Raw genomic sequence first — 25,597 nt, 5'->3', positions numbered from 1 at the left:
TTACCCCATCCATAATTATCGATAATTTTATAAGCACATGTATACATTATCAGATTATATATACATATTAAGCACATTTAGAGGTTGTCACTAAACCATACTTTAAATACATTTTAGCCTCTTTCATCAAATGTAGGCCTACAGGAGCTTGACGTTCTGATAATATATATACAATGTAGCATATTCAGTAAACTACGTAATTAACGAAGTAAATATTTGAACCGAATGACACAAGTCATACATAAAATGTTCGTATAACTCGAAGTTAGATTTTTTTTGGGCTACTACATTTGTAGATCGATGAAAATGCCGATTTCTTTTTCATAATTCTACCGTAGAACGTCATTAAAAAGCTGTTTCAATCTACAATAAACGTGGAGAAAACTGTTAAATGTTTAGCAATTATCCGGAGTTATATTTTATCAACAATCATCAGAGATTAGCAATTAAAACTTACTCCCGACTCTCACTTGCATTGTGTGATCACTCGAGCGAAACTAATCTCTACCACATGACACAGTCTTACAAATGCACTCACACAAAAGCCTACATGATCACTGTTTTTAGTGCGGTTACATCTTTGGGTATGAACAATATATGTTTATTGATTTTTTTACTCGGCAAAATAGACTTTACGCCTTTCATATTCAGCATCCGCCAGTTTTTAATAACTTATCAACGTGCCCATGCACACCTGCGTATACTTATACTTCTTTGTGCACATTATCAGATACATTATATGACAACTGCTATAATACAATCAATTTATGAAGGACAAAACTCTAAAGAACAGGAGGACTAAAGAACAACGGGAAATAAATTTCAATAATATTTACTCTAAACTGGTATTGATATTTATATAAAAAATGTTTAATTATATGATATTAGCCTTTTCAGTAATTACTCTGTTAATACAATTATTGTTTCCTTATGTTTTACAGAATGTCTACATGCAAGTATCATTTCAATTGGAACCAGTCCAGGAGAAAAATTGTGTGAACAAAATGAAAGAAATAATGTTCAACTGTGGTAGCTTAATACTTAATTAATACTGTAATAGTTTTTGATCTGAAAATAATTACTAACATCATGTTCAAATTCCATATATACATTTGTATAATACATTTAATGTTGTTTAAACATTTTTGATCCAAATAATTACCATCATCATGACATCTTCATTCCATATATACAATACACTTATCTGGTGAAAAAAGAATGTTAATTGTCTGACAACTATTGACAAATTATTTATAGATAATATTGAAATGCATCCCAGACTTTTTATCATTTTATATGCCGATGACACTGTTCTACAACAAATGTTACACGGATTTGAACAACATTGCATTACATAGAAATTATAACCCAATATCAGAAAGATAAAAGTTGTGATATTCTCAAAACGTAAATTGGTCCAACAACACCAGTTTACGTTATGGGATATATAATTATTTTGATAAGAAGGGTATACATATCTAGGTATATTTTTAACATTAATGGTAGCGTTTTTAAAGAAAAGGAAAAAACTGCAGAACAAAAAATTAAATCCGTGTTTGCTATATTTAAGAAACTAAGGAAGGAATGTATCCCTTCCTGTTTATTTTTAACTGAAAATATTTTAGTCACTTGTAATGCCAGTTTTATTATACTCATCAGAAGTATTGGGATTTGAAAATACAAATATTGTAGAAAAATTCATTTGTAATTTCCTCAAGTTAGGAAAGTGTATAAAACAATTCATGGTCTATGGCGAGCTAACAAGATACCCAATTGATATTGAAATAAAATGTAGAATGATTACTTTTTGGCATAACTACATAATATCAAATAAATTATCAAGTAATATTTATGAATTAATGTATACTTTACATGAAAATGGACCAGATGTTTTTTAAATGTCTGTAAGATGTGTAAGATATTTTATCCAGAGCTAGTTTAAATCATGTTTGGATATTTTATCAATCAACTTGCTGTTTTACAAAAGAATAATTACAAAAACTTGTTAAAAGTAGACCAATTGACCAATTTATTCAGAAATGGTATGACTGTATTGATAAGTCTTCTAGAGGACTGACATATTCTACATTTAAGACATTTTGGCATAGAAAAATATGCCTCTTGTCTGTCTCTGCTGCAAAACAATACTTGTTAACTGATACTTTGGTGCCAGGAACTTGATGAGAATAGCAATTCAGAATGGATATTTTAATTGACATCGAATTAACAAGGAAAAGGTTAAAGATGCTATAAAATCATTTGGCATATAACATCATAGGAAATATTAGAATGGGCTCCCAAGAGTTTAGTATGTGTTTCTTATTTAACACCTTGGTGTCCAAGAAATCCTCAAAAGTCCAAACTGGAAGGAACACTAGCAAAATTTATTTCTTATTGTCAAAAAAAAAAGTGTAGACTTTAGAAATATATTCCTCCAATCATCGAGACCGAGCCATTTAGTACTTTCAGTACTTTGATTTGTAACTAGTTTGGTAGAAATAAGCACAGTCTGATAATGATTCATTGGATTATGTTAAAAAAAAAAAAATAATCAATTGATAAAGATGCTGAATACAATTCTTAGTCTGTGATCAGCTGTTGTAGTGGTTAATTCAGCCATTCGTATTTCAGCTAGCCAGCTGAGTTTTGATCCCAGGGGTATAGACGGGAAAAAGGTTAGGGTCACCTGCCCAATCACATGAGTTCACTCTTAGTGCTCCCATTTCCTCCCACTTTAAGACCGCTTGGTCACTTATATCCTACCTACCAAAAGTGATTTGAATCAGTTGTATACTTAGTCACAAACATTATAAAAAAAAAAAAAATACTTAAAGTCTTTGATAATCATATTGAAATAACTATATGTGATTTGGGCCCTTTTTGGCCCCCAAATCCGTCAAGTTTTCAAACCTGTTATTGTGATTAAATTGTTGAATTTTTTTTATATCTAGTACATCCCTGATACAATATGTATGATAGTTATGTATCATTGTAGTTGTTGTTGCCATGATAACCATCCAAATTATGCATAAATTAAGCCAATGGGGAAATATGGTCATTTTTTACCTATTCTTGCTAAGTTTTTCATCTAGAAATCATAGAGCGCATCTTTGAACAAACTTAGAAACAGCGGGGATAGATCCAACGCCGGTGGTTTGTAGGTGGATGGGGTGATGGGTTCCTGGGTCCCTAGGCTGGATATCCGGAGATATGCAGGGTGATTGGAGTAAGAGGTACAGCAAAGAAGGTAAGTGCAACCACTACAGGCAAAGAAGACCTCAATGTTTCATCTGTATTGGTCAATGAAGATGAAACATTGAGGTCTCCTTTGGCTTTTGTGATTGCACTTACCTTCTTTGCTTGAACAAACTTGATATTTCTCCTGAACTCCATAAAGTCTGTTCAAGATTGCCCTCTATTGTTGCTTTGAGAAAAACTACCTCAAAATAGGCGAAAAATGAACAATTTCACCACATTCCAATAATTTATGCATATTTCAAATGGTTACAATGGCAACTAGAGCAGTAATGATAGAAATCTACTATGATTAATGATGAATCAGGGATGTAGTAATTTAAAGTTTCAGATACAGCATGTTAATTTTGTAACAATAAGTTGAAAATTTGATGAAATTGGGGGCCAATAAGGTTATAATACATGTACAATTAAAACATCATATGTGTTAAGTAGCAGGATTCATAGAGAAATAATTCTATTTTACAGTTGATTGTATACTATGATAAAACTGTTTGTATATATGAAATGAATTATTTCCTTAAGTCTGAAAGTCTGATGAGTTTTTTAGCCCACCATCAACAGATGGTGGGATATTCAAATCGCTTTTTGTCCGTGGTCCGTCGTCCGTCCTTCCGTCCGTCCTTCCGTCCGTTAACAATTCTTGTTACCGCTATTTTTCAGAAAGTACTGAAGGGATGTTTCTCAAATTTCATATGCAGGTTCCCCTAGGGTCCTAGTTGTGCATATTGTATTTTGGGACCAATCGGTCAACAAAATGGCCACCAGGCAGCCATCTTGGATTTTGATAGTTAAAGTTTGTTACCGCTATTTCTCAGAATGTACTGAAGGGATCTTTCTAAATTTCACATGTAAGTTCACCTAGGGGCCTAGTTGTGCATATTGCATTTTGGGACCAATCGGTTAACAAGATGGCCGACAGGCAGCCATCTTGGATTTTGACAATTGAAGTTTGTTACCGCTATTTCTCAGAAAGTACTGAAGGGATCTGTCTCAAATTGCATGAGCAGATATCCCTAAGGGTCTAGTTGTGCATATTGCATTTTGGGACTGATTGATTAACAAAATGGCCGACAGGCCGCCATCTTGGATTTTGATACTTAAAGCTTGTTACCACTATTTGTCAGAAAGTACTCAAGGGATCTGTATCAAATAGCATATGCAGGTTCCCCTAGGGGTCTAGTTGTGCATATTGCATTTTCAGACCCATCGGTGAACAAGATGGCCGACAGGACGCCATCTTGGATTTTGATAATTGAAGCTTGTTACCACTATTTCTTAGAAAGTACTGAAGGGATCTGTCTCAAATTTCATGTGCAGGTTCCCCTAGGTCCCTGGTTAAGCAAATTGCATTTTGGTACCGATCAGTGAACAAGATGGCCGACAGAACGCCATCTTGGATTTTGATAGATAAAGTTTGTTACTGCTATTTCTCAGAAAGGACTGAAGGGATTCTTCTCAAATTTCACATGTAGGTTCCCCTAGGGCGCTAGTTGTGCATATTGCATTTTGGGACTGATCGGTGAACAAGATGGCCGACAGGCCGCCATCTTGGATTTTGATAGTTGAAGCTTGTTACCACTATTTCTCAAAAAGTACTGAAGGGATCTGTCTCCAATTTTTGCAGGTTCCCCTACTAGTCTAGTTGTGCATGTTGAATTTTAGGACCAATCGGTCAACAAGATGGCCGACAAGCCACCATCTTGGAATTTGATTATTGATATTTGTTACCGTTATATATCTCAGATAGTTCTCAAAGGATCTTTTTCAAATTTCATATGTAGTAATATGTAGTAAAAGTTTGAAAAGCAGAGAAAAGATCCCTCTTTCGTTTGTCAGACATAGATCATTCTTTGGTGGGCGCCAAGATCCCTCTGGGATCTCTTGTGTCTATTTAATAATTACATTCTTAGATAATGTGAGACTTGACATTTGACATAGAATTGTATTGTGTACCATTTATAGAGTACGTTTCTTGAGAAGTTCTAGAACAATGAAAGACTTTTACCTGGTGATGGAATGTATAGACATGGGACATGATTTTCACACGTGTTCTTTACTTGCATTTTACGTACTTAATTTAATTACAGATTGTAGATGCAGATATTTCATATGCGGGTCTTGTAAAGAAAATATTTTCCAAACTTGGAAAGTGAGTTACATCAAAACTCCACAAGAAAATTGGGAACTAAAATCTAGTTTTGAGAAATGTATTGGCATGAATTCATACCAAACATTTAAGAGTCCTTCCCCATACTGACTGGGATAGACCATGCTTTGCTTCTTCGCATTCATCGGGCTCTTATTATATCAAAACTAGACCATGATTCAATTGTTCTTGGATCGGCTTGCAGTTCCTATCGACAGATTCCAGAACCAAGGATTACCTCTTGCACTCATAGGTTTTGAACAACACTTGTGAAAGGTCACTATGTCTAGAACCTATTGATCCATCTTTAGATGATCAACTGAACAACTGAAATCTGACCTGAAAAACTTAACTTACAAACTTGTATTCAACCTGTGATATCAAAATATCTTCACACAAAATCAAAAACTTGTACAGCCATTTGGCATCAGAATAATGAATTTTCTAAATTCAAGTCTAGACCAAAGCTGAGTACATCATATTGGATGTACTTTGTATGGCCATGGCTGAATTCTCTCTACATGAGTTAACAAAATCCAGTGCACTACCCGAAGAACAAGAACTTCCCCTGATCATGTTTAATTTTAAAACGTATCAAGAAAAAAAAAACCCAGGTAATTGTGTTCTAAAACATCGATGTCTGCATGGACGTTTATGAGGTTGTGAATTGCAAAATAATTTTTCAGTCAAAATAAAGTAAATTCATTTCAAGAAATGGAAGATAATGTCAGATAATTATGATATCTAAATTCTGTGAAACAGGCTGATTTCTTTAATTTAAAAAACATCAATTTTCACAAAATGAAAAAGAGCTAGCATGTTGGCGACATCTTAGTACTTGTGTATGATAAATTTACAATCCACAATACAATATGTTTTACTGTGAGGGAGGAGAATCACCTGGATAGCATGTAGTAGGATCCTCCACTCACAGCAGATGTACATTGGTAAGATATGTATGACCTGTTCGGAGCCGAGACAGGACAACGTCTTCTCTACGATCTCCCCAACTGGACAACTGTTGTTTAAGTTTAAGTTGTATTTTAAGTTTCAGTAGACCACATTTGTTGCCGATGGTGTTTGATGACTGGCTAAATTAAAGGTTTTTTATTGGTGTAATTAGGTACATGTAGTTTCAAATCTGTTTGTATTAAGTTTCGTGCAGTTCATTCTCCTATATATCTACATGGCTGGGAATCCTGAGTAATGCAATTTTGGTTTTTGCAGATATTAAAATATTTGGATAAGAAGTTTTTGTATTAAGTGTATTTGAGGATTCTTGTTTGCAGACTTAGAAGGACTGATAAAGTGTCGCAACAGATGACTGCTTAGTCATGCTCTTCTACCTTGACCACATCGATAAAATAGATGAACTCTATGGAAGTTGAGAAATACATACTTGTACAGCATGCTGCTGAAACTTTCTTGCTATCTTGTAAACCGTTGTTGTAGATCTAAATGTGATCAAGGAAATTCCTAATGCACTCTCGAAAAGAGGATTTATTTTCTTCGGTTAGTGTAATCATCTCATGTAGAGATGAATGAGTTGTGATGGTACATCCGATACGGTGTACTCAGCTTTGGTGTCTAGACTTATTAGATCTTCTTGACAATTTGTTATTCTGACGCAAAAAAGTTGGTATGAGTTTATGAGTCTGTGTGGAGATATTTTGATATTAAAGTTTGAATACAAGATTGAAGGCAGGGTTTTTCGGACTTGATTTCAGTTGTTCCGTCGATCTGCTAAAGATGGATTATTAGTTTCCATATGGAGACTTTTCAAATGTGTTGTTCCCTGAGTGCATAACGTCATCCTTGTTTCTGGAAAGATTCAGGCATGTGTAGATAGGAACTGCGAGTTGATCCATAGACGATGTTTCACCATAGTCAAGTCTAATAAGAGCCTGATAGATTAGAAGAAACATTTCGTGTTCTGCAACTCACTTAGTATGGGAAAGAACACGAAAATATTTGGTATCAATTTCATGATTCCATGGCAGTAAATTTTTTGTTCTGTTCCCAAAACTAAATTTTGTTTCCAATTTTCTTAATTGTGGAACAGTGGTGTTATCACTTTCAATATTTGGAAAAGTGAACGAGAAATTATCTGAACAAACAGATATCCACATGAATGACATTGCAAGAGAGAAAAATTACCAAAGTTAAAGAAAAAATTGAAATCATATGAAAAATCAGTCATGGTTCTGAAGCGTAAAACATTTGCTATGATATTCCTATGTATCTTACACATTTTTCACATGTGTGTGGAAAAAGGTATTTCATGTAAGAAAAATCATATGATTTTTGCATGAGAATCATGTCAAAATCACATAAAAATTGCCAGCATGATTCTACATGTGTGGCACTCGATGTACCTAGAGGTAAAAGCACAAACCCTATTACCAGTGGCAGGTGCCCTACACCGTTACTGTAGACTGATCATTGTCATTAATTGCAGAACAAAAAAATTGAAGGCATAATATAATTAGTTGTTTTTTATATTATGAGACAATCTATAATTCTGCCATTTATATATCTTCCATAATATCCTACATCTTGCCATGTAAACAGATAGTAGTCACAGGAAAATTTAAAATAAATAGCTTCAAGATGGCAGCGTACATCAGGTGGAGGCACATGGAGTGTAGAGTTTTAAGGTCCCTGTGGGGTCCGTCTATCGAATTGGCAGTAGACTTGGTGCCAATTAGGTTCTATTGAACTCCCCCATGGATGTTGATGTTGGTTTAGTATGACAATTCGGCTGCTCCAACTTTAAGCAGTCGTATCTCCCAGGAACTACACTGAGATGGCAATAAAAACCTACCCGTACCTTTCAGGATCGTTTTACTCAGCACTTTCAGAACTGAAAAAATGTCTTTACGCCATAAAAATAAGTACAGATGTTCCTTATTCTAGTTGCAGATATTAATGGTATGATTACGAGATCTTTGATGAAGCTAATGATTTATTTGTCCAAGATCTTTTAATTTATTCTAATTCACACCATGTATGTGTAATAATTACAGGTGCTGTTATGTTTTTTAGACAGATGTCCTAACCTGGAATGCCTTTTATAGACAGATGTCAATCGTAGAAGGAAGTCCTTTATAGACAGGTGTTCGTTATAGGGAATTGTCCTTTATAGACAGGTGTCTGTTATATTGAAATGTCCTTTAGAGACATGCATTTCTTATATGGAATTGTCCTTTATAGATAAATGTACATTATATGGGAGCATTTTTTATATACAGATGATCCTTATATTGAATTGTCCTTTAAAGACAGGTGTCCAATATAAAGGGGACATTCTTGATATACAGGTGTTCCTTATATGGAATTGTCTTTTACAGACAGGTGTCCTTTATATGGAATCGCCTTTTATAGACATGTGTCCTTTACATGGAAGGGTCCTTTAAAAACAGGTGTCCTTTTAGATACATGCATTTCTTACGTGAAATTATATGAAGTTATATGGAGGTCATGTAGTAAATCACATTCTATTTATAGATTTTAGCATGTCATTAAATGCTAAAATAATAGTACCACAAAATTATGCATATTTACAGTAAGATATACAGGATCTAAGCTGGAGTGAGGCAGAAACATGTGCCGTGTCTACAGGTGGAGGACCAACGTGTCTGTATAATCGGGTGATGTACTCCTATCGTACCAGCGGCATTCTATTCCTCAGACCCGGATGTAATATTACACCTTGATGTTTCTCTTTGGAATATATTTCATCACACTGACAAATTTAATTGTGATAGAATCGTAGGTAAGTCAGCTCTTTTATTGCTGTCTTTCCACATATAACCTGAACTTTGAAAATGTCTTGGATGAATCTCTGGTTTTAAAAGCAACATTACATGTTTGTCGTGAGACTTATGGGCATCAGTAATACAAAATGTATGACAATACAGAACTTAATAGTGTGATAAGAGCACCTGGTACTAACTTCTTGGAACAAACTCGGTAAATCAAAAAATAATCCGAAGTAAAAATATTAAAGTTCACATGACAAGGTGACTTAAGTTCTGTTGTTGATTTTTATTTCATACTGTTTTCTTGGTTCTGGTGTTGATTTTTATTTCATGAAATTTGAGTCTGTCTTCTTGGCTGTCATATCTAATGAAGTACATACATGTATATGTAATGTTTATAATAATTTGTTTAAAGAAAAAGGAGCAAATTCTTATCAACAGTTCTAGAATATAAATTTGTTTTAAGAAATAAGTATATCAAATTTACAATTAAGCATATAATGTAGCTCTGTCGCTTCTTCTTATCCCCTGTCCAACGAAGTTGGCGGGGGATATACAAATGGGTTCCGTCCGTCCGTCCGTCTGTCCGTCCGTACGAATGGTTTCCGGAGCATAACTTTAAAACCAGTAGAGATATTTCCACGAAACTTCATAAAAACATTGGTCTTATGGTCTAGTAGTGCCTTTTGCTATTTCTAGGTTTTCATTTTTTGCATTTTTTCCGTAACCATGGAAACATTGCTGAAAATATCATATTTTTGTACCAGGTTCTTTTCCGGAGCATAACTCTAAAACCAGAAAAGATATTTTAGGTTTCATTTTTTGCATTTTTTCCGTAACCATGGAAACATTGCTGAAATATCATATTTTTGTACCAGGTTCTTTTCCGGAGCATAACTCTAAAACCAGAAAAGATATTTCCACAAAACTTCATAGACACATTGGTCTTATGTCTAGTAGTGCCTTTTTCTATTTTAAGGTTTTCACTTTTTGTACTTTTTTCTGTAACCATGGAAACATTGCTGAAAATGGCAGATTTTTATGTAAGAATCGTTTCCGGAGTACAACTCTAAAACCAGCAGAGATATTTCCATGAAACTTCATAGACACATTGTTCCTATGGTCTAGTAGTGCCTTTTGCTTATTTTTAGGTTTTCATTTTTTGCACTTTTTCCGTAACCTTGGAAACATTGCTGAAAATATCATATTTTTGTACCAGGTTCGTTTCCGGAGCATAACTGGAAAACCAGTTGAGATATATGCACGGAACTCCATAGGCACATTAGTCTTATGGTCTAGTAGTGCCTTTTGCTATTTTAAAGTTTTCACTTTTTGTCCTTTTTTCTGTAACCATAGAAACATTGCTGAAAATATCATATTTTTGTAGCAGGTTCATTGCCGGAGCATAACTCTAAAACCAGCAGAGATATTTCCACGAAACTTCATAGACACATTCTTGTTATGGTCTAGTAGTAATTTTTGCTATTTTCAGGTTTTCATTTTTTGCACTTTTTCCGTTACCATGGAAACATTGCTGAAAATATCATGGTTAATGGTAAATGTTACTTTGCAAAACTCCATCCATCTTTGTGTATATAGTCTAATATAAATGTCAAGGCTGTATAACTGACTCCATCTTTCTTTAGCTCAACTTCCTTTTTCCTGTTTTTTTTCATACACATAAGTCTCCACAATCAAACTTACTTCAGCTTTGATATCTCCATTGGCGGGGGATCTGAATGACTATGTCCTTGTTCCTGTTTTTTTTTCATACACATAAGTCTCCCAATCAAACTTACTTCAGCTTTGATATGACTATATCCTTGTTCCTGTTTTTTTTCATACACATAAGTCTCCACAATCAAATTTACTTCGGCTTTGATATCTCCATTGGCGAGGGATCTGAATGACTATGTCCTTGTTCTTATTTTGTTTTGTTTATTTATTGGTTTGTTTATCTATCTGTGATCGCCATTGTAATTGTTAGGTAGTTGCTGGTGGCTATCTCAGTAAATAACACATGGATAAAATATTTACTTTTGTCCTGAACTCTGACGCCCCAGTAATGACCATTCTGTTGATTTAGGAATGATTATACAACATACATTTATGTATGTGGAATTTTAATCAGACATTCATGTTTTAATCAAGTTTGGCCAGGTTTTTTTTATATCTAGAATCAAACAGGTTTTGCCCGACTTTTGGATCAAGTCTAAGGTTTTAGCTCACACAAGTTTCCACTCTGAAGATCTGTCACAGTAGCTTAGGGGTACATGTATACTATACATATTTAATTGCCGTGCTGAAAAGGATCTGACCTGCACATCGACTATTGTTTACATTTAGAAACATGCCAGATTCTTTTGTATTCTTGTTTTTACACTTTTTATCATTGATAAAAAACAAGTTCTCAATGTTAACACTTAAATGTGACCATGTTAAAAGCCTTTTTAATTGAGGTTCCTTGACAACAACATTGTGTACAGTTGTGATTTTTTTAAATTCTTCGATATGTACATTTGTTTATATATATATGTAGTACCTTTTCCTGTTTATACCGCTAAATATCAGAGCCAGGCGAGAAATCTCGGTGTAACTGTGCATGGATTGGCTGATCGTCGAATCCTTCTTTAGATCCAATAAAAGTTGGTTTAATTTTTAATCTTGTGAGTGTATTGGTAGTATTAAATAGGTTCAAGTATCGTATAAATATCACACACTACCAGTGTAAGTTAGCCATTGATTACAGAGTTCAGGAAGCATTCACATAGGATTCTTTACTGATATGTAAGTTTTCTTTACTTGTTTAATTAACACACTGTATTGATTAAAGTATAGGTATAAATTATTTGGGTCAAAGAAGTTAAATTATTTAATAGATTACACTTAAAACTTATAAAATATAATATATTAGGTTAAATGATAGGTTTAAATATATTTTTATTGCAATATTCAGTAAAACTGATTTCAAAATTGCACCAAGGAATGCATTGTATATTTTTATCAAGAATACAGATAAATACTTTTGATTTTGACATTTTAAATGAAAAAAAATCTTACTTGTTCAATTGATATGCTTTACTGAATAAAGTATATAGGTATAATTGACTCAATAGATTACACTTCCATGTAGTTTAAATGTATAAAATACAAATATATTTGAGGTTAGATAATTGGTTTTATATAGATTTTTATTGCTTAATTCAGAATAACTGATTTTAAAATTGTATCAATTGAGTGCATTGTTTATTATCATTAAAAATACAGATAGATACCTTTGATTTTAACATTTTAATTAAAAAAAAATGGAATCTATAAATTTTCTCAATTAAGATGTACATGTATACAAATTTAAGTTTGTCATTTAAAAACAAAAAGAGTTGAATTGTGCATGTAACAGGAGATCTTACTTCTAAAGATAAGGATGCATTTTAGACAAAAACAAAATGTCTAATTGGCTGTATGTAGATATCCACAAAATCCATATAGATCTATCATTACTATATACATGTGAAATTAAAAGATTTAAGATAAAACAAATTTTATGACCCAATTGGAGGGGAGGGAGAGAAGCATATATTGCTTCAAAAAATATTTATCTTTTCTCTCGTTCTTTAAAAAAAAAAGAAAAAAAAAGAAAAAAGATATCACAACTTACAGCTTTTAGAAGGGGACTTTTTATGTACATTGTATTACATGATACATGTGGGGGAAAAGTGATCTTGTGACCCAAGGATGAATTGATCAATTCCATTCCCTTATTTAACCAATGTTTCAGACTTATCTCTTAACCTATAACAAAGGATGTTTAAAACAAACAAAAGACTTGTTCCAGCAGCAGGATAGAGTATGGGAAATTCATGTGAGGTAGTCATGGAAGTTAAAAGTTTCTTCAAGTGACATGTTACATGTGTATGTACAGGAAGAATTGTTTGCTTGTTAGGGAGATAAAGCATGTCTGCACAGAGAACAGAAACAGTATGCACCACGCTTGAAAAAAGAATCCCCTCCCCTTCCTCTCCAACTCTCCTGCCCCCTCCCCCTCTTTATTCGAGCTCAAAATGTCTGTATTACAGTACAAAATATATTTTTTCATTTCTATTAACATTTTTGCAAATTATTTTAAAGAATTCAGAATTTTCTGTTATATTAAACTTTTGATAGACATTGTAAATCTGGAAAAATGTTGTGAACAATTTCTTAAAATTCTTTGAGGTAAAAGGTAATTAAAATCATCACTCAGAATGATAATTTGGAGTGGGTTTTTTGTGAGAATTTCCTCCCTTAGTTCATGCAATTATCACTTTCTATTAGACATTGTGTAATACAAGGGAGGTAACTCACAAATACTTCCTTTTTTTTCTTGTGTGAAGATATATATACATAGATGTATAAAAAGTTATCATATTTCACATTCACTTAAATTAGATTTATACTCTGTGAATTTAATAATTTGTCCCTGTATATTGAAGATTTTCATTTCAAATAGTTCAGAATATGATTTATCTGTTAATTTAATCACTTGATTATTATGTTAAAAGATTTAGGCCACTTTGGTCAAATTTTGTTTTGCCATTTTGTTATTTACTTAATTCACCTTTAATTGTTAATTTAAAATCATTTTGAACTTGCCTGAATATTTTTCAATTATCATGTTGACCTATCAGCATATATGTTTGTGATGATTTAGATCTTTGTTGCTTGCGTTAAAGATATATGAGTCGTTTAATAGAATTAAATATATATAGTGAAAACATGTACTGGGGAGATATTGAAGTGGTCTTTTAGAACAGAGGGATGCTTAATAGAGATGGTCTTTAGTACAGATTCAACTGCATACATTTGTCAATATTCACCTTTCTTTTACCTAGATTTTCTTCAATATCATACAGATATATATTTTTTTACATTCTTTCTCTGATTGTATTATTAATTGCCTCTCTGACTTTAATTAATGCGATAATATCATAGCAATCTAGTATCATTAAATTGATATTATACCTTTTTTAAGGACATTATACAATTTGAAGTGTAGAAGAAGAATGATTAAATAAACTTATAATGATTTCTTTAATGATAAATTGATAGAATATTCAATTAAATTTTCAAATTAATCAGATTAATGGATTGTAATGAGATTGACCAGATCCCAGAATGTGGAGTTCATTATTTGTTATATAAAACTGATAACAACTCTTACTCAGCATATATTTATATATATACACCATTCCATGTTGATAAGGTCTTTTTAGAATCAATATAAAATCAATTGAACACTCTGCTAGTCATTTTAATTCCGTATAAAACTTATATAGATATTGGTGGTACAGAATCATAGGTATAGATATTTGGTTTTTAGTAAAGTCTATTTCTGGTAAATGTATACAGGATATATACTATGGCTGGTAAAAAGTGGACCACGGAGTAAAGAATTTTTTTGTATGATTTGATATAAATTCAACTGATCTATATTGCCAAAAATATATCTATAAATAATTAAAGTATAACTATTAATAGAAAACTTTTTTTATTCAGACACTGATAATATCAAAACCTTCAATAAATACACTAATAGCCAGATGTTGTAGGCCGGATATACCTATTCTTTGGTCTTCATTCATTCATAAATCTGTCTATATCATAATCGCCTGATTTAACAGTATTGTATACAGGAATGCCATTAACATCTTAGTTTAGACATGTCAAATATGCATATTTCTCTACAAATTATATTTTCAACTGATAAGACAATTTTCATGCTTAAGTGCACAGAATAATCGGAAGTCGTTACTGTCAGTGATTATACGTATAACAGGATATAAGTATATAGATAGGTGGTTAACCGCGCTGTCATCGACTGTAGATGTCGGAATACCCGCGTAACACCCAATCTCCACCCAGCCAATCAGAACTCAGGTTACAGGATCTGGAATCTGATAGTGAATGGAAGGAAACTTAAAGTCATGTTCTAATTGTTCTACATGCGTGTATTGTCACTTCGTTTAACGTCAAAACCAGGATATTACAGTTTAAATGGACCGTAACAATATACACGTCACTTCCATGGCTAAATGTATCCCTAATTCCTAGCTCTAAACTCAAAACTGTCATGTTTATAGTAGACAAATTCAAAAATTTGATATGTTTATTGTTTATCGATGCAGATGTAAGTATTAAAATAAAAATAAGTTCATGTTGATCTGTCTTTACTGGTCCATTATTAAAACATAGTGTGGTAAATAACTGGATTCTTAGAAGATTAAAGAGAATTAACAAGTTCACAAATTAGAAAGCGAAGGATAGGGTTGTGGTGGGGGAAGGGGGGGGGAGTGGGGGGGGGGGGTTTTAAAAATTTAAGGCATTTTCTGCCATTCCACATTTCAGTTATCTCCCTTGCAGGTCATGACGTCTTTTTTGTGATCTAATCTCACGTCGTTTTATCTAGAAATATGATGTCACAATCAATACCTACCCGCAAGGGCAGACAACTCTTAGTTATGCAAAGACAGAATATTATGTATTTTCCTATATGTCATGTCTCAATAACTCATGCCCTATCTTGAGTTCATATGGAGACAATGGCATTTATGGTTTACTGCAGATATTTCTTTTTTAAGATAAATAGGAATTTAATAACTCTATATATTAAGAAATTTAAGGAATATGCCTAAGAGCATTTGACAAGTGCTGTACTATCTCTATACTGAAAGACTAATGTAGACATAACGACAAAATTGTTATGAACATTAAATATAACCTTATGGAAGATATTTAAAGTACTTGGTGACTGTCTGAGGATAAATCTCCATGACAGAAATAGCAATATGTTAATGTTTTACCTCAATGCACACTCTTTCAAAGGAAAAGGGGTCGCAAAACTACTGATGCATGGATTTAACAGTCAGACCATGACATCATATTAAAAGTATGCTTGTATGTGTAGCTATGGAGTTTGAATTAGATCAAAAGTAAGATAAACAGTTTAATTAATTTTGGTCTAAACATATAAAGAGATTTATCATTCAAGTTGTGGCAAACTTTAGAAGCCTTATGGAATGGCGCCTGACAACTGTGACAACACAGGACAGAAATTAAACCGTATCTGAAAATAAATTCTATTGGGAGATACACATATTCAGTCCAACCTTACAAAAAGGACAAAGAAAAATGTCCTTTATAGACAGATGTCTTTCCTACAGAGGTCAGTAATGTAGTAAATTGTACCAATTTGGGTTGATGAGTCTGTTCTTTATAAACAGATGTCCTTTATATTGAGATGTCCTTTAAACAGAGGTCAATTATGTAGTAAATTGCACCAAATGGGGTTGACAAGGCTGACCTTTATAGACAGGTGTCCTTTATATAGAGGTGTCCTTTATACTGAGGTCAGTTATACAGTTAATTGTACCAATTGGGGTTGATGAGTCTGTCCTTTCTAGACAGGTGTCCTTTATATAGAGGTGTCCTTTATATAGAGGTGTCCTTTATACAAGGGTCAATTATACAGTTAATTGTTCCAATTGGGGTTGAGGAGTCCTATATAGACAGGTGTCCTTTATACACAGGTAAACTATTTAGTAAATTGTACCAAATTGGGTTGACAGATCTGTCCTTTATGGGTAGGTATCATTTATATAGAGTTTACTTTGTAGCAAGTTTTACTCTTTATATATCCATATTTACTATGAACTATAATGGAGTTTAAATAGTTTATTTCATGAATTGATTATGCTAACAGGTTATTGATAATGGATTTCTCACAATGTAACACTATGTGATTTGAAGAATTGTTCAGTAATTTTGTACCACTTGGGGCTGTTGAATCAATTCAGCTTCTCTCTGGTATAACACTGTGTAAGTTGTTAGGTTATTTATGTTCACAAAATAAATGAAGGACACTTGAACTCCAAAACTAACGAAGACTTTAACCATATTAGGTAGAAACATGTACATTTGAGAGCTAGTAATTCGATTTATCAGGACTCAGCTTCACGGGAGTGCTGTGAGGAGAGCCTGTATGGCGAAACCTAATTAAACTGACACACCTGTGTCGGTGCATGAGGTGTTCGTAGAAATCAAAGAAAACTGAGTCTGTATAGCCAAGTGGTCTTTAGACACAGGTTAAATTGTGTTTAATTTGATTATTGGGGGCCACCAAGGAAGTGGTCCTATTAAGCAAGTAGTCTTTATACAGAGGTGGTTTTTATGACAGGTTTCATTATTGAAAATATATACATGTATAGTCAACCCTGTCTATAAAGACCACAGAAGGGACAGAGAAAAAATGTTATTTATAGCCAGGTGGTCTTTATACGCAGGTTATAATGAATTGAAATTGACCATTGGCCCTAGGAAAGTGGTCTTATTAAATAGGTGATCTTTATACAGAGATGGCTGCTATGACAAATTTTACTGTTGAAAATAAATAAATGTACATGTATATACTTTGAAGTGGAAGGTTTCAGTCATTAATTTTCAAACAAATATAATAGTTGGTGCATAAAGAGTAAACTTGAAATTGTTAGTAATCATTATTATTTAATTACTCCATTGTTTACGAGCTCTTTGGGATTATACTTCCCAAAGCACACTATTTTGCGTGGGCAATATCAATATGACACGACTATGTTACAAGTGTTATTTTGAAAATAAGGAATTTTAGAACTAGAATGTACACTCATCTTTGAATCATTCATTTCAAACGTCATGTCACTTCCTTTGAGTGTAAGATGTCAACATTTATTTAATCGTAACATCCCAAACAACGTCACGGAACAGAATTTGAAGGGGAGTAGACGGTGACCATAATAGATAAATTAGCCTTGCTGAGGAGATCTGGGTAAACAATGGCACAAAGGCTGAGGGGGACTATCAGGTAATAATGACACCGTACGATATGTCCTCTCCAATTAAAGCAAACATCTACCTGAGGCCTTTGACCTGATGAAAATGTCATCGTACACTGGTATGACACTATATATATAACCTGTCCAATGTGACGTACCATTACCACAAATGATCAACCATTCCTCTCATTTTGTTCTAAGAGCTGATCTGTGTTTTCACATACAAGTATTGGTTTTGATTTTACCACTATATCATTAACAGTACTCAAGTACTCGGTACACTTGAGCGAGAGTGAAGGCATCAGATGTAGGTAATACAAACTCACCAGTATATAGCCACCCCAGCACTGGTCACTGAAGGGTGACAGAGTGACTACAAGTGTTCTACAAATACCCCGACACACCACACAGGATCAGAAAGTGTCAGCCTGATGGCCTAAAGTAGCACCACAAACAACGCCGCGGAATTATACTGACAACAGTAACAGAAAATTCACGGTAAGCTTCTTTACTGCTATCCAAACAGCCACTTAACTGTTTATTGGTCAGTCTGGTATGTTGAACTCTGGCCGCTGGTCAGTTTAAGATGTTAAGCATCGCTCAACATTCCAGGAAAATTTTCTTGGTGTTTTATAACTTTTGACACCAAATCAACACCAGGGGTTTACAGTTTTGAAGATCTGTTTAATGCACAATTTGAAGACAATTATTTATGTATTTGATTTTCTTCCTTAGTTAATGACATTGATTTTGTGTATACTAACTAGCCATTTGTGTATAATAAAGATTTACTGGTTAAATCTCAACAGTGTGGACTGATTAATCTGTTCATTCTATTTGGTTACACATTAAATTTAAGTCAGGATATGTCCATTAAAAATATCTATTTTACAAATAAAATCACCAGTTACTAGTTTAAATATTATGTATACACTACCGTGAATAGTAATTTGATTATAAAGATTATACGAGTATGAACTGCAGTAGACTGTGGTGGATTAATTAATTAAGTTTTAAGTAGCTTATATTAAGGATGTCTGTCTTAAGGACCAGAGATGATCTGAGTCTGAATCTATTCATCTCGCCCTCCCACTCGCGTATTATAGTGGAGCCAGAATGAACTGCATCAGTTGTACAGTACTGGAAACTATCTTTCTTTTGCACAAGATTTACTTTCTTTAGAACTATTCTTGAACATCTTTCTTAGGTAAAGACCAAACTTAAGGGTCGAGGTCACTTTTATTTAAGATATAGAAGCGGAAAAATGCACGGCCAGATAGGGATTCGAACTCGTAACCATACTAGCTATAGTGCTCTACGAATTGTACTTGGTCGCCGCCGATCAACCCAATCCAGGACCATATTACTAAAAATAGGAATTATTCTGTATGTTTCACAGTTATTTTAACAACATTTTTCAGTAAAAAATTGCTGTGAAGGCCTCACCTCAACTTCGTTTTTCAACTCAACTCCTGTCCTGTTTTTAGGTCAACTGAGACGAAGTCTCAAGTGACATATTCTAATCGCCTTTTGTCCGTTGTCGTGCGTCGTCTGTCGTGCGTCATACGTCGTGCGTCATCCGTCGTATGTCCGTAAACAATTTAAATTTTCGACTTCTTCTCAAAAACCGCTGAAGCAAATTCAATGAAATTTTGCAGAAACCTTCTGAGGCATAATTAAGGCCAATCAAAATTGTGAATTATATGGTCCCCACCCCCCTGGGGGCTATGAGAGGGGCCAAAAGGGGTAAAATTGACTATAATTTCAAAAATCTTCTTCTCCACTCACAGATGTGATGGAATCAAATAGTCTTCAGAGATAGAAAGGTCTAAGGTCCTTTACAAAAATTGTGAATTATATGACCCTGGGGTCTCAGGTTTCCCCTTGGGGAGGGGGTTAAGTTTACTATAGTTTATATAGGGAAAACACATTTTTGAGCATTATTTGGTCATTTGTAAAAGGAAATGAGTCAAATGTTGTCAGAATTATCCCTATGAAATGACCATTGAATCCTATTTACAAATTTTCCATGACTGACTCCCAGGGGCCTTAGGGGTGGGGCCAAAAGGGGTCAAATAAGCTAAGACTTCAAAAATCTTCTTCTAAAATTCTGGAACTGGTAGAATCAAATACTCTTCATAGATGGAAAGGTCTTAAGGTCCTTTATAAAAATTGTGAATTATATGACCCTGGGATCTCATGTTTCCCCCTGGGGAGGGGGTCAAGTTTACTATAGTTTATATAGGAAAAACAAATTAATGAATGTTATTTGCTTATTTTTCATAGGAAATATTAGTCAAACTGGGTTTAGATTTATTAGCTTAACAATGAGATAGCATTTTATTGTCATATCCATATTGGTCCTGGCCGACCCCCAGGGGTCCTTAGGGGACGGGGTCTCATGTCCCCTGGGAAAAAGGGTCAAATAGGCTAAAATTTCAAAAAATTTCTTCTGAATTTAGGGCACAGTATTGATGGAACCAAATACTCTTTATAGATTGGAAGGTATTATAAGGCCCTTTACAAAAATTGTGAATTTCATGGCCCTGGGATTTCAGATTTTCCCCTGGGGAGGGGGTCAAATTTACTATAGTCGATATAGGAAAAACACATTTATGAACATTATTTGCTTAGTTTTTATAGGAAATGAGTCAAACTGGGTTAGAATTATAAGCCTGAAATAGCATTTTAACAACATATCCATATTGGTCCTGGCTGACCCCAAGGGACCAGAGGGGCGGGGTCAAAATGACTAAAATTTCAAAAATCTTCTTCTGAATTCACAGGTTTGATGGAACTAAATAATCTCCATAGATTAAAAAGTGAAATTTATAAAATCACTTACACTGACTGACTTTCTAGTTTGGTTTTGTTGTTAAACGTTAGCAAAGCAAATTGGAATTTTAAGCATAAGGTTTGGTAGCATGATACACTTACTATCAAAATGAAAAACAAAAAATAAAAATTTTAATACAAAAGTTCAACTTTATTGTTTATTTTAATTCGTAAATAATTTTTATAAATTTGAACCAACTTTGCAATGCTCTCTGTAGCAGCACTCAGGTGACCGTCAAGGCCTCTTAGGCCTCTTGTTTACAGGTTATGATTCAAAGCTTTTGTTTTGTCATTTTGTTTTTTTAATTTTGGAACAATAATTTCTTTTTTACCAAAGATTGTAAAACCTGTGATTAGTATAAAAACATTTTGTGTCACTAGATACTTTGTTTGTATACGATTCTGTTTGTGTTTTGTATGCATTCATCTGTGAAGAAAGTTAAGTTGTTGATTCCGTGCCTGGGAATATAGAAGACGTATTCTATCGAATTAGATACCTATACATGTACGACCCCCACAAACCTCTTCACTGGATCACGACACCCCACAATGAACCTGACAGCTGTTGAATGGTGTGAAATAGGGAGTTCAAAAACATGAGTGCTTGAATTAAAGGCCAGATCAATTAAAATACTTTGATGTGGCTGTAATTATCATAATATCCCAATTTACCTCACTGTTAAGATTGACGTGTATTACAACGGTGATAATCTAATAGGTATTTTTTCTCTGTGGTGTTTCATTCTCTTTTTCTGTATACACACACATCAAATCTTGTATTATTCAAGGCAAACTTTCTGTTCAGTGGAGAATGATGATGTTTTTCATACAATCTTGACAAAAATCATGGATGATAATATACACAACCAATGATCTATGCTGCCTTGTTGTTTAGCAAACAATGATCTATACTGCCTTGTTGTTTAGCAAACAATGATCTATACTGCCTTGTTGTTTAGCAAACAATGATCTATACTGCCTTGTTGTTTAGCAAGAAATGGTCTCTACTGCCTTGTTGTTAAGCAAGAAATGGTCAATACTGCCTTGTTGTTTTAGCAATTAATGATCTATACTGCCTTGTTGTTTAGCAAGCAATGGTCCATACTGCCTTGTTTTTTTAGCAACTAATGATCTATACTGCCTTGTTGTTTAGCAACCAATGATCTATACTGCCATGTTGTTTAACAAGCAACTTCCATACTGCCTTGTGGCTTAGCAAGCAATGGTCCATACTGCCTTGTTGTTTAACAAGCAATGATCTATACTGCCTTGTTGTTTAGCAACCAATGATCTATACTGCCTTGTTGTTTAGCAACCAATGATCTATACTGCCATGTTGTTTAGCAACAAATGATCTATACTGCCATGTTGTTAAACAAGCAACTTCCATACTGCCTTTTTGTTCAGCAACCATTGGTCCATACTGCCTTGTTGTTTAGCAACCAATGGTCCATACTGCCTTGTTGTTTAGCAAGCAACTTCCATACTGCCTTTTTGTTCAGCAACCATTGGTCCATACTGCCTTGTTGTTTAGCAACCAATGGTCCATACTGCCTTGTTGTTTAGCAAGCAAGTTCCATACTGCCTTGTTGTTTAGCAATTTAACCAATGATCTATACTGCCTTGTTGTTTAGTAACCAATGGGCCATACTACCTTTTTGTTTAGCAACCGATGGTCCATACTGCTTTTTGTTTAGCAACCAGTGCTCCATACTGCTTTGTTGTTTTCAACCGATGGTCCATACTGCCTTGTTGTTAAACAAACAATGGTCCATACTGCCGTGTTGTTTAGTAAGCATGGTCTATACTGCCTTGTTGTTTAGCAACAAACAATCATCCATACTGCCTTGTTGTTTAGTAAGCATGGTCTATACTGCCTTGTTGTTTAGCAACCAATGGTCCATACTGCCTTGTTGTTTAGCAACCAATGGTCCATACTGCCTTGTTGTTTAGCAACCAATGGTCCATACTGCCTTGTTGTTTAGCAACCAATGGTCCATACTGCCTTGTTGTTTAGTAACCATGGTCCATACTGCCTTGTTGCTTATTAAACACTGGTTCATACTGCCTTGTTGTTTAGCAAACTATAGTCATATCGCCTTGCTTTTAACCAACCAAGTGGCCAATTTTAATTATTATATATAGGCTTGGGTAATCTATTTTACAGACATTTCTAGTTATAAAATAGGCCTGTATAACTACATAAAAACATCGCATCATGCTCACTCAATCAGATCTCAGTATGTACATGTAGTGGATGGAATTACACACTGAATTTGTTTGCTCGCTCGTCATGTACAATGGCTACAGGAACAAAAGATACTTTATGAAATTACAAATGAAACTGAATTATGTGAGAAAAACAAGAACATCTGAAGGGAGGGGGTATTGTTGTTTGAAGATATCATGACAACATTATTAGGGATAGAGACATTTAGTTTTTTGACTGATGACATTTTGATATATTGAGATATAATGTATAGTATACATATGTACATGATGCTGCTAGAGAGGATAAACAGGCTAACCATCCCATTTCATGGCTTGTACACAAAAACATTTCAATGGACAATAGATGTTTTGTGATTAACAAGTAATTGTTTGTCTACGTAATTTATGGTAACTAGTAAAATTCCGTGTGTGAATTCCTGTGTATCAATGGACAACCTTCTATACAGAGGTGTGTCTGGCACCTTGCTGTTGTACAGGTAAACTACCAGGTACTGCACCAATGTGCAGCACCTAGCACACCTGTGATTACCTGTAGACAGTGCACTGACCTTCAAATTGATGAGATTAAACATGCATTGATAGGAGGAAAGTTAGGATGTCCAATGTAAATTTTGGGGCTTCCTTATATATATCTTACCTGCACAGGTGAGTTGATCTAACGACTAAGTTATGCTGCGAGGAGAATTCTAGCTTATTTATTTGGTTGTTACAACAGTAGGTCAGGAATTAGATTGGTATCATTTTATGTGGCACAGGAAATATATAGTTGGTGTGATATTGTGCTGAGAGGGTACAGGTATGTATACTAGTAAGACTTGGTTATGCTGTATACCTGTAAGTGTATCTCATACAATTCACTACAAGCGTCCTGATTTTTCCATATAGCTTCATTGTGTGTGAGAATTGTAGTATGTGAATGACTTTACTACGGTAGGTAGCAAGTCTAGCGACATGCATGACTGATTATCATAATTCACAACAAAAACATGACAGTTTAGAAGTTAACAAGCTATCAATAGGTGAATTCTGGACGGTATATACAACCAGAGGGAACATGTTCATCCACACGTTGTGTTTTCTATGTTATTTCCAGGTACGTAGAAATGAAGGTAGATTTTTACCTGTAGTTTATACCAATTATACTGTATTCAGCACACCGTGATGTATGTAGATTTTTGATGAGTTAAATAATGTCTGTGGTTTACAACTGTGGTTTCAAGGACAAATAATGCTAGTTCCTCATTGTAAAGTCTGCGGCTTTACGACATTGAATTCTGATCTGTTTAGTATATAATAGACGTGTAAGAGTAAAAATTAAGTCAAACTGCTATTATTACATATATGGGTCAATATATCATGATAGATCACATAGAGCAGCTAGGATCTTCACACAGAAAATAACTGTATCTATAACAAGACCTTATTTCAAACTGCATGTCAAATCATGGCTATAATTCACGACAGGCAGATGTCAACTCGATTAAACATATTATTTGTTAAGCATTAAAATTAATGGTGAAGTTATTACTTAAATGGGATTGAAGGTAGTTCTGCTTCTATCAGATCTTAGAGTTCAGACCAGTTCAGATAGTTCTGCCTGTAACTTGCTTACTTCATAAAAGATGAAGACTTATGCAAGATTGAGTGTGTGTGCACTGAGTCAACTCGATTTAACATATAATTTGGTGTCGCATTAAAATTAATGGTGAAGTTACTACTTGTGCACTGACTGGGGAGGGGAGGACATGATGATTAATTATTGAGAGTACAAATCGATGACTTGAAGGAAGAGAGGGTTGGTTTTGCTGCTGTTTCAGATGGTAAAGTGTTTCACCGTGGTATATGTCTTAAGGATAGAAGTTTTCTGTTTTTATTGTCCAGGTATAAGAATATGTGGTCTGACAGTTGGTTTGTGAGGAAAATGTCATAATATCATGGGATAATTTCACTGGAATGTCATAATTTTATGTCTTAATATTAAAGGGTTATATCACTAGAATGTTATCATATTATGTCATAATGTCAAAGGATAGTTTCACTAGAATGTCATATTCTTACGTCATAATACCAAAAGATAATATCACTAGAATGTCATAATGTCCTACAATTAAATGCCAATTCTTTAATGCTATAATGTATTAATGGCCGATGACACTAATTTGATGTTATGATATCATACATTGAAATGACATTTCTTTGATGTCATAATTTCTTAGAGTGAAATGTCATTAACTCGGATATCAAATATCATGCAATTAAATGTCACTTCTCTGATATCATACATTTATATTTGACTTTATACTTGCTACAAAGGGAAATGCCATTTCTCAGATGTTACAAGGTTCTTGGAGTCAAATGTCATTGAAATTTAACCATTTAGGATTAAATAGAAATTTTCTTCATTTTTAAGAAATGTCATTAAAATGATATGTAACCTGAGTTTAATTTACTCAACTGTAGGAAATCTTGATAATTTTATGTATGTCATAGTGATAGATGATTTTATAACTGTCTACAAA

General features: G+C 33.9%; 1 protein-coding gene across 6 annotated transcripts in view; it reads left to right on the top strand.

Moving 5' to 3' along the window:
• Positions 1-11,931: 11,931 nt before the first annotated feature.
• The window catches only part of LOC138321431 (prostaglandin G/H synthase 2-like), a 46,944-nt gene continuing 33,278 nt past the window's right edge, over positions 11,932-25,597 (top strand). The window contains exon 1 of one of the 6 annotated variants that reach the window (XM_069265115.1): positions 11,932-11,952. The gene's annotated coding sequence lies outside the window, so the exon portion shown is untranslated. The other 5 variants (XM_069265110.1, XM_069265112.1, XM_069265113.1 and 2 more) reach the window with 5 other exon arrangements.

Source organism: Argopecten irradians, chromosome 4 (assembly GCF_041381155.1).
Source record: "Argopecten irradians isolate NY chromosome 4, Ai_NY, whole genome shotgun sequence".
Lineage (NCBI taxonomy): Eukaryota > Metazoa > Mollusca > Bivalvia > Pectinida > Pectinidae > Argopecten > Argopecten irradians.
This window is presented reverse-complemented; position numbering and strand designations above follow the sequence as displayed.